The following is a 9,716-nucleotide window of genomic DNA, read 5'->3' on the forward strand; positions in this document are numbered from 1 at the left end:
GTTTCTGGGAGGCACCCGGAGGCAGACTGGGAGCACACAGCTTGCTCCAGCAGCACAGAGCTTAGGTTCCAGTACTGAGGCCTCTGGCGGGAGCCTTCAGATCTCTGCTTCAGGATCCAGAACAGCCTGGGCTGCAATTCCACACCTCCAGGTCCTGCAAGAGGCCAGAGGGGCACCCCGGAGGCCTTCTGGGAGAAGTCAGTGTGCTCTGGTGAGTCCAGCAGGCCCCAGCAGGAGTCTTCAGGTGTCTGCTTCAGGATTTGAGCAGCCTGGCCCACAGTACCCTGTCTCCAGGCAATGCAGGAGGACAGTTGTGCACCAGAGGCCACCTGGGAAGAGGTAGCTTGCACTGCTGAGTCCAGCACTGACAAGACCAACTAACACCAGTGAGATCTAGATGGCAAAAGGCAAACGCGGGAACGTCACTAACAAAAATCAAGGCAATATAGCAGCATCTGAACCCAATTCTCCTTTAATAGCATGTCCTGGATACCCCATCACACCAGAAAAACAAGATTTGGATTTAAAATCACTGGTCATGATGCTGGTAGAGGAACACATGAAGGACATACTTAAAGAAATTCAGGAGAAAATGGATCAAAAGTTAGAAGCCCTTACAAGGAAATCACAAAAAACATTGAAAGAAATTCAGGAGAATACAAAAGCCAATAAGGAGGAAACGCAAAAATCACTTAAAGACATACAGGAGAACTTTGGTCAACAGGCTGAGGTCATGAAAGAGGAAACACAAAACTCTCTTAAAGAATTACAGGAGAGCACAAACAAGCAAGTGAAGGAGCTAAGCAAAACCATCCAGGATCTAAAATCAGAAGTAGAAACAACTAAGAAAACTCAAAGGGTTACCACTTTGGAGATAGAAAACCTTGGGAAGAAATCAGGGGACATAGATGCAAATATCAACAACAGAATACAAGAGATAGAAGAAAGAATCTCAGATGCTGAAGATACCATAGAAACCATGGACTCAACAGTTAAAGAAAATGCAAAATGCAAAAAGCTTATAACCCAAAATATCCAGGAAATCCAGGACACAATGAGAAGACCAGACCTAAGGATTATAGGCATAGATGAGAGTGAAGATTTACAACTTAAAGGGCCAGCAAATATCTTCAATAAAATTATGGAAGAAAATTCCCTAACCTAAAGAGAGAGGTGCCCATTAATATACAAGAAGCCTACAGAACTCTAAACAGACTGGACCAGAACAGAAATACCTCCCGTCACATAATAATCAAAACACCAAATGTACTAAGCAAAGAAAGAATATTAAAGGCAGTAAAGGGGAAAAGGCTAAGTAACATATAAAGGAAGACCTATCAGAATCACACCAGACTTCTCACCTGAGACCATGAAAGCTAGAAGATCCTGGGCAGATCTCATGGAAACTCTAAGAGAACACAAATGCCAGGCAAAACTACTATACCCAGCAAAATTCTCAATCACCATAGATGGAGAAACTAAGATATTCCATGGCAAAACCAAGTTTACCCAATATCTATCCACAAACCCAGACCTACAAAGGATGATAGGAGGAAACCACCAATACAAGGAGGGAAACTTCACCCTGGAAAAAGCAAGATAGTAACCTTCTTTCATCAAACCCAAAAGAAGTTAACCAATCAAATTTAAAAAATAACATCAAAAAATGACAGGAAGTAATAATCACTATTCCTTAATATCCCTTAACATCAATGGACTCAATGCCCCAATAAAGAGACATAGACTAACCGACTGGATACGTAAACAGGACCCTACATTTTGCTGCTTACAGGAAACACACCTCAGGGTCAAAGACAAACACTACCTTAGAGTAAATACCTGGAAAACAATTTTACAAGCAAATGGTCCCAGGAAACAAGCTGGAGTAGCCATTCTAATATCAGATAAAATTGAGTTTCAACCCAAAGTCATCAAAAGAGACTCTGAGGGACACTTCTTGCTGGTCAAAGGAAAAATACAACAAGAAAAACTCTATATCCTGAACATCTATGCTTCAAATGCAAGGGCACCCTCTTTCGTAAAAGAAACTTTACTAAAGCTCAAAGCACACATTGCACCTAACACAATAATTATGGGTGATTTCAACACTCCACTTTCCTCAATGGAATGATCAGAAAAACAGAAAATGAACCGGGACACAGTGAAACTAATTGAAGCTTTGAACCAATTAGATTTAACAGATATATAGAGAACATTCTATCCTAAAGCAAAAGAATATACCTTTTTCTCAGCACCTCATGGTACCTTCACCAAAATCGACCATATAATTGGTCACAAGACAGACCTCAACAAATATAAGAAGATAGAACTAATCACATGCATCCTATTAGATCACTATGGAGTAAAAGTTGTCTTCAATAGCAACAAAAACAACAGAAAACCCACATACATGTGGAAACTGAACAATATTCTACTCAATGATACCTTGGTCAAGGAAGAAATAAAGAAAGAAATTAAAGACTTTTTAGAACACAATGAAAATGAAGACACAACATACCCAAATCTATGGGACACGATGAAAGTAGTGCTAAGAGGAAAACTCATAGCCCTGAGTGCCTCCAAAAGGAAAATGGAGAGAGCATACACTACCAGCTTAATGACACACCTGAAAGCCCTGGAACAAAAAGAAGCTATTTCACCCAGGAGGTGTAGAAGGCAGGAAATCATCAAACTCAGGGCTGAAATCAATCAAGTAGAAACAAGGAGAACCATACAAAGAATCAACAAAACCAGGAGCTGGTTCTTTGAGAAAATCAACAAGATAGATAAACCCTTAGCCAGACTGACCAAAGGGCACAGAGAAAGTATCCAGATTAACAAACGTAGAAATGAAAAGGGAGAAATAACAACAGAAACTGAGGAAATTCAAAAAATCATTAGATCCTACTACAAAAGCCTATATTCAACACAACTGGAGAATCTGGAGGAAATAGACAGTTTCCTAGACAGATATCCAACACCAAAACTAAATCAGGATCAAATAGATCATCTAAACAGTCCAATAACACCTAAAGAAATAAAAAGGGTCATAGAAAGTCTCCCAACCAAAAAAAGCAAGGGAGCAGATGGCTTCAGTGCAGAATTCTATCAGACCTTCATAGAAGATATAACACCAAAACTCTTCAAACTATTCCACAAAATAGAAACAGAAGGAACTCTACCCAACTTGTTCTATGAAGCCACAATTAGGCTGATACCAAAACCACACAAAGATCCAACAAAGAAAGAGAACTTCAGGCCAATTTCCCTTATGAATATTGATGCAAAAATACTTAATAAAATTCTTGCCAATGAAATCCAAGAACACATCAAAATGATCATCCACCATGATCAAGTAGGCTTCATCCCAGGGATGCAGGGATGGTCCAATATAAGGAAATCTATCAATGCAATCCACTACATAAACAAACTCAAAGAAAAAAAACATATGATCATCTCATTAGATGCAGAAAAAGCATTTGACAAAATTCAGCATCCTTTCATGCTAAAAGTCTTGGAAAGAACAGGAATTCAAGGCCCATACCTAAACATCCTTAAAGCAATATACAGCAAACTGGTAGCCAACATCAAACTAAACAGAGAGAAACTTGAAGCAATCCCACTAAAATCAAGGACTAAACAAGGCTGCCCTCTCTCTTCTTATCTTTTCAATATAGTACTTGAAGTTCTAGCTAGAGCAATTAGACAACATAAGGAGGTCAAGGGGATACAAATTGGAAAGGAAGAAGCAAATTATCACTATTTTCAGATGACATGATAGTCTACCTAAGTGGCCTGAAATCCTCCCCCAGAGAACTCCTACAGATGATAAACGACTTCAGCAAATTGGCTGATTATAAAATCAACTCAAGCAAATCAGTTGCCTTCCTATACTCAAAGGATAAGCAGGATGATAAAAAAGTTATGGAAATGAAACCCTTCACAATAGCCACAAACAATATAAAGTATCTTGGTGTGACTCTAACCAACAAGTGAAAGATCTATATGACAAGAACTTCAGGTCTCTGAAGAAGGAAATCGAAGAAGATCTCAGAAAATGGAAAAATCTGCCATGCTCATGTATTGGCAGGATTAATATAGTTAAAATTGCCATCTTGCCAAAAGCAATCTACAGATTCAATGCAATCCCCATCAAAATCCCAACTCAGTTCTTCACAGTGTTAGAAAAAGCAATTCTCAAATTCATCTGGAATAACAAAAATCCCAGGATAGCTAAAACTATTCTCAACAACAAAAGAAATTCTGGGCGAATCAATATCCCTGACTTCAAGCAATACTACAGAGCAATAGTGTTAAAAACTGCATGGTATTGGCACAGTGACACACAACTGGACCAATGGAATAGAATTGAAGATCCAGAAATGAATCCATACACCTATGGTTACTTGATCTTCAACAAAGGAGTCGAAAACATCCAGTGGAAAAAAGATAGCCTTTTCAACAAATGGTGCTGGTTCAATTGGAGGTCAGCATGCAGAAGAATGCGAATTGATCCATTCTTATCTCAAAAAGTTAGACCTCAGGGAACCAAATTTTTTTCTTGATGTAACATCAGTTCTTGTGAATCTGCTTCTTGTCAAGAATACATATTATATATTGAAAATTCTGCTATCAACTAATAAAAACAATATTAAATTTCTTATGTAACATTAACCCATAGTAGAGAATTTTAAAAATTAAAGTCACGAAATGTTAAATTTGTTTTGCATCTAAAATATTTTTGTAACCCTCTGGTTGAACCAAAACATCTATTGTCAAAAGTTGGGTGGGTAGAGAGGTGGGACGCATGGATAGGAAGTGGAGAGGGGAAGACACTGTCAAAATATATTGATTAAAAATTCTGAAGTAAAAAAAATTGAAAATAAAAAAAAAATGGGATATAGAGCTAAACAAAGAATTTTCACCTGAAGAAATTCAGATGGCACAGAGGCACCTTAAAAGTGCTCAACATCATTAGTCATTAGGGAAATGCAAATCAAAAACACCCTGAGATTTCACCTTACACCAGTCAGAGTGGCTAAGGTCAAAAACTCAGGAGAGAACAGGTGTTGGCAAGGATGTGGAGAAAGAGGAACACTCCTCCACTGCTGGTAGGGCTGTAAGATGGTACAACCACTTTGGAAATCAGTCTGGTGGTTCCTCAGAAAACTCGACATGACACTTTCGGAGGACCCTGCTGTACCTCTCCTGGGCATATAACCAATGGATTCCCCGGCATGCAATAAAGACACATGCTCCATTATGTTCATAGCAGCCTTATTTATAATAGCCACAAGCTGGAAAGAACCCAGATGTCCCTCAAAGGAGGAATGGATACAGAAAATGTGGTATATTTACACAATGCAATACTATTCAGCAATTAGAAACAATGAATTCACAAAATTTTTAGGCAAATGGTATGATCTGGAAAATATCATCCTAAGTGAGGTAACCCAATCACAAAAGAATATACATGGAATGCAATCTCTGATTAGTGGATATTAATTAGCCCAGAAGCTCTGAATACCGAAGGCACAAATCTCATAACAAATGACTCCCATGAAGAAGTATGGAGAGGCTCCTGATCCTGGAAAGGATTGATCTAGCATTGGAGGGGAATATAAGGACAGAGAAAAAGGAGGGAGGTGATTGGAGAATGGGTGGAGAGAAGAAGGTTTATGGGACATATGGGGAGGGGGAATCTGGGAAAGGGGTAATCATTTGGAATGTAAACAAAGAATATAGAAAATAAAAATATTAAAAAAAGAACTAACTATTTATCTACACATATATTTTCTTCCAGTAGCTCCACAGGTTCATTGAAAGTTAAAAAGCATAATTCTTCTGAAAAAGTTAGCACTGAAGTTTTGTAAGCATAAACCTAGTCAGTATTTTATATCCTGTTCTTGTGCCAGCAATAAATCATTAGTTCCCTTTGATGACCTTTGCTTAATTGTTGTACAGCCCCTATGAATGTGTCCTAAGTTATAAATGCCTGCTTTCTACCTTAGAAGTAATTACCTCACAGCACTTGAAGACTTTTAGAGTTCTACTCGTAGTTTTCATATCAGAGAAGGCTTTAATAATAGTTCTATTATAAAGGTCCTAATAATTATTAGTATAATTTTAGGAATTCTTATAGAATCATCATTAAAAATGAAGAAATCTTCTATTTGTCTAAATAGCATCACTACATGATAGTACATCTTTGTTGACCTACAGATATCTGCTCCCAAAAGGAGGAGCTAATACCTAGTGATATATACATAATTTAATATTAACAGGAAAGGCATATTAATAGCAGGAATCTTTCCTAAAATGTTGACACTTTCCGATAACTGAAAAGAGCTCATTCATTGTGATTTACAGTCCAGGATGAAACCATTTCAGCAGGATCATCTACTAGCTTTAATCCTGCCTTAGATGGCTCCTGGCACTTTTCAAGAGACCACAGTTGTTTGCAAACAACGTGTTCAAGTTCATATTGCTGGATTCCAATTTTAACATAACAGTTTGCTAAGTTCTGTTAAACTGAATAACAGGAATGAACTAAAGCATAAGACAGGACACATGAATAAAAGTGATAAGAATTCTGTAAGAGGGATACAGGTAAATACAAGCTTAAAATGATGAAAACTATGTCTCAATAGGTCAGATGCATATGTACTCTACCAAGAAAGAAGAGGAGATGAACATTCTAGTGTGCTCAGTATCTTCAGCTATAAGTCTTTTTTTTAATTTATTGATATATTTATTTACATTTCAAATGATTTCCCCTTTTCTGGACCCCCACTCCCCGAAAGTCCCATCAGTTCCCTTCCCTCCGCCTGTTTTCCCACCCAACCCTTCCCACTTCCCTGTTCTGATTTTGTTCTATACTGCTTCACAGTGTCTTTCCAGAACAAGGGGCCACTCCTACGTTCTTCTTGTACCTCATTTGATGTGTGGATTATGTTTTGGGTATTCCAATTTTCTAGGTTAATATCCACTTCTTAGTGAGTGCATACCATGATTCATTTTTTGAGTCTGGGTTACCTCACTTAGTATGATGTTCTCCATCTCCATCCATTTGCCTAAGAATTTCATGAATTCATTGTTTCTAATGGCTGAATAGTACTCCATTGTGTATATATACCACATTTTTTGCATCCACTTTTCTGTTGATGGATACCTGGGTTGTTTCCAACTTCTGGCAATTATAAATAGGGCTCCTATGAACATAGTAGAACATGTATCCTTATTACATGCTGGGGAATCTTTTGGGTATATGCCCAGGAGTGGTATAGCAGCATCTTCTGGAAGTGAGGTGACCAGTTTTCGAAGGAACCGCCAGAATGATTTCCAGAGTGGTTGTACTAATTTGCAACCCCACCAGCAGTGGAGGAGTGTTCCTCTTTCTCCACATCCTCGCCAACACCTACTGTCTCCTGAATTTTTAATCTTAGTCATTCTGACTGGTGTAAGGTGAAATCTCAGGGTTGTTTTGATTTGCATTTCCCTAATGACTAATGAAGTTGAGCATTTTTTAAGATGTTTCTCCGCCATCTGAAATTCTTCAGGTGAGAATTCTTTGTTTAACTCTGTACCCCATTTTTTAATAGGGTTGTTTGGTTTGCTGGAGTCTAACTTCTTGAGTTCTTTATATATATTGGATATTAGCCCTCTATCTGATTGTTAACTTTCAGAGAAATCCTGAACTTTTTTTTTTTGTTTGTTTGTTTTTGTTTAAAATTTTTTTTTATTCAATATATTTTTTATTTACATTTCAAATGATTTCCCCTTTTCTAGACCCCCACTTCCCAAAAGTCCCATAAGCCCCCTTCTCTCCCCCTGTCCTCCCACCCACCCCTTCCCACTTCCCCGTTCTGGTTTTGCTGAATACTGCTTCACTGAATCTTTCCAGAAGAAGGGGCCACTCTTCCTTTCTTCTTGTACCTCATTTGATGTGTGGATTATGTTTTGGGTATTCCAGTTTTCTAGGTTAATATCCACTTATTAGTGAGTGCATACCATGATTCACCTTTTGAGTCTGGGTTACATCACTTAGTATGATGTTCTCTAGCTCCATCCATTTGCCTAAGAATTTCATGAATTCATTGTTTCTAATGGCTGAATAGTACTCCATTGTGTAGATATACCACATTTTTTGCATCCACTCTTCTGTTGAGGGATACCTGGGTTCTTTCCAACTTCTGGCTATTATAATTAGGACTGCTATGAACATAGTGGAGCACATATCCTTATTACATGGTGGGGAATCCTCTGGGTATATGCCCAGGAGTGGTATAGCAGGATCTTCTGGAAGTGAGGTGCCCAGTTTTCTGAGGAACCGCCACACTGATTTCCAGAGTAGTTGTACCAATTTGCAACCCCACCAGCAGTGGAGGAGTGTTCCTCTTTCTCCACATCCTCGCCAACACCTGTTGTCTCCTGAATTTTTAATCTTAGCCATTCTGACTGGTGTAAGGTGAAATCTCAAGGTTGTTTTGATTTGCATTTCCCTGATGGCTAATGAAGTTGAGTATTTTTTAAGATGTTTCTCCACCATCTGAAGTTGTTCAGGTGAGAATTCTTTGTTTAACTCTGTACCCCATTTTTAATAGGGTTATATGGTTTTCTGGGGTCTAACTTCTTGAGTTCTATATATATATTGGATATTAGCCCTCTATCTGATATAGGGTTGGTGAAGATCTTTTCCCAATTTGTTGGTTGCTGATTTATCCTTTTGATGGTGTCCTTTGCCTTACAGAAACTTTGTAATTTTATGAGGTCCCATTTTTCAATTCTTGATCTTAGAGCATAAGCTATTGGTGTTCTGTTCAGGAACTTTCCCCCTGTACCGATGTCCTCAAGGGTCTTCCCCAATTTCTTTTCTATTAGCTTCAGAGTTTCTGGCTTTATGTGGAGGTCCTTGATCCATTTGGAGTTGAGCTAAGTACAAGGAGACAAGGATGGATCAATTTGCATTCTTCTGCATGCTGACCTCAAGTTGAACCAGCACCATTCTTTGAAAAGGCTATCTTTTTTCCATTGGATGTTTTCAGCCTCTTTGTTGAGGATCAAGTGGCCATATGTGTGTGGCTTCATTTCTGGATCTTCAATCCTGTTCCATTGATCTGCCTGCCTGTCACTGTACCAATACCATGCAGTTTTTTTTTTAATTTTTTAATTCGATATAATTTATTTACATTTCAAATGATTTCCCATTTTCTAGCCCCCACTCCCTGAAAGTCCCGTAAGCCCCCTTCTCTTCCCCTGTCCTCCCACCCACCCCTTCCTACTTCCCCGTTCTGGTTTTGCCAAATACTGTTTCACTGAGTCTTTCCAGAACCAGGGGCCAGTCCTCCTTTCTTCTTGTACCTCATTTGATGTGTGGATTATGTTTTGGGTATTCCAGTTTTCTAGGTTAATATCCACTTATTAGTGAGTGCATACCATGATTCACCTTTTGAGTCTGGGTTACCTTACTTAGTATGATGTCCTCTAGCTCCATCCATTTGCCTAAGAATTTCATGAATTCATTGTTTCTAATGGCTGAATAGTACTCCATTGTGTATATATACAACATTTTTTGCATCCACTCTTCTGTTGAGGGATATCTGGGTACTTTCCAGCATCTGGCAATTATAAATAGGGCTGCTATGAACATAGTAGAGCATGTATCCTTATTACATGGTGGGGAGTCCTCTGGCTATATTCCCAGGAGTGGTATAGCA

Source organism: Apodemus sylvaticus, chromosome 3, assembly GCF_947179515.1.
Source record: "Apodemus sylvaticus chromosome 3, mApoSyl1.1, whole genome shotgun sequence".
Taxonomy (NCBI): domain Eukaryota; kingdom Metazoa; phylum Chordata; class Mammalia; order Rodentia; family Muridae; genus Apodemus; species Apodemus sylvaticus.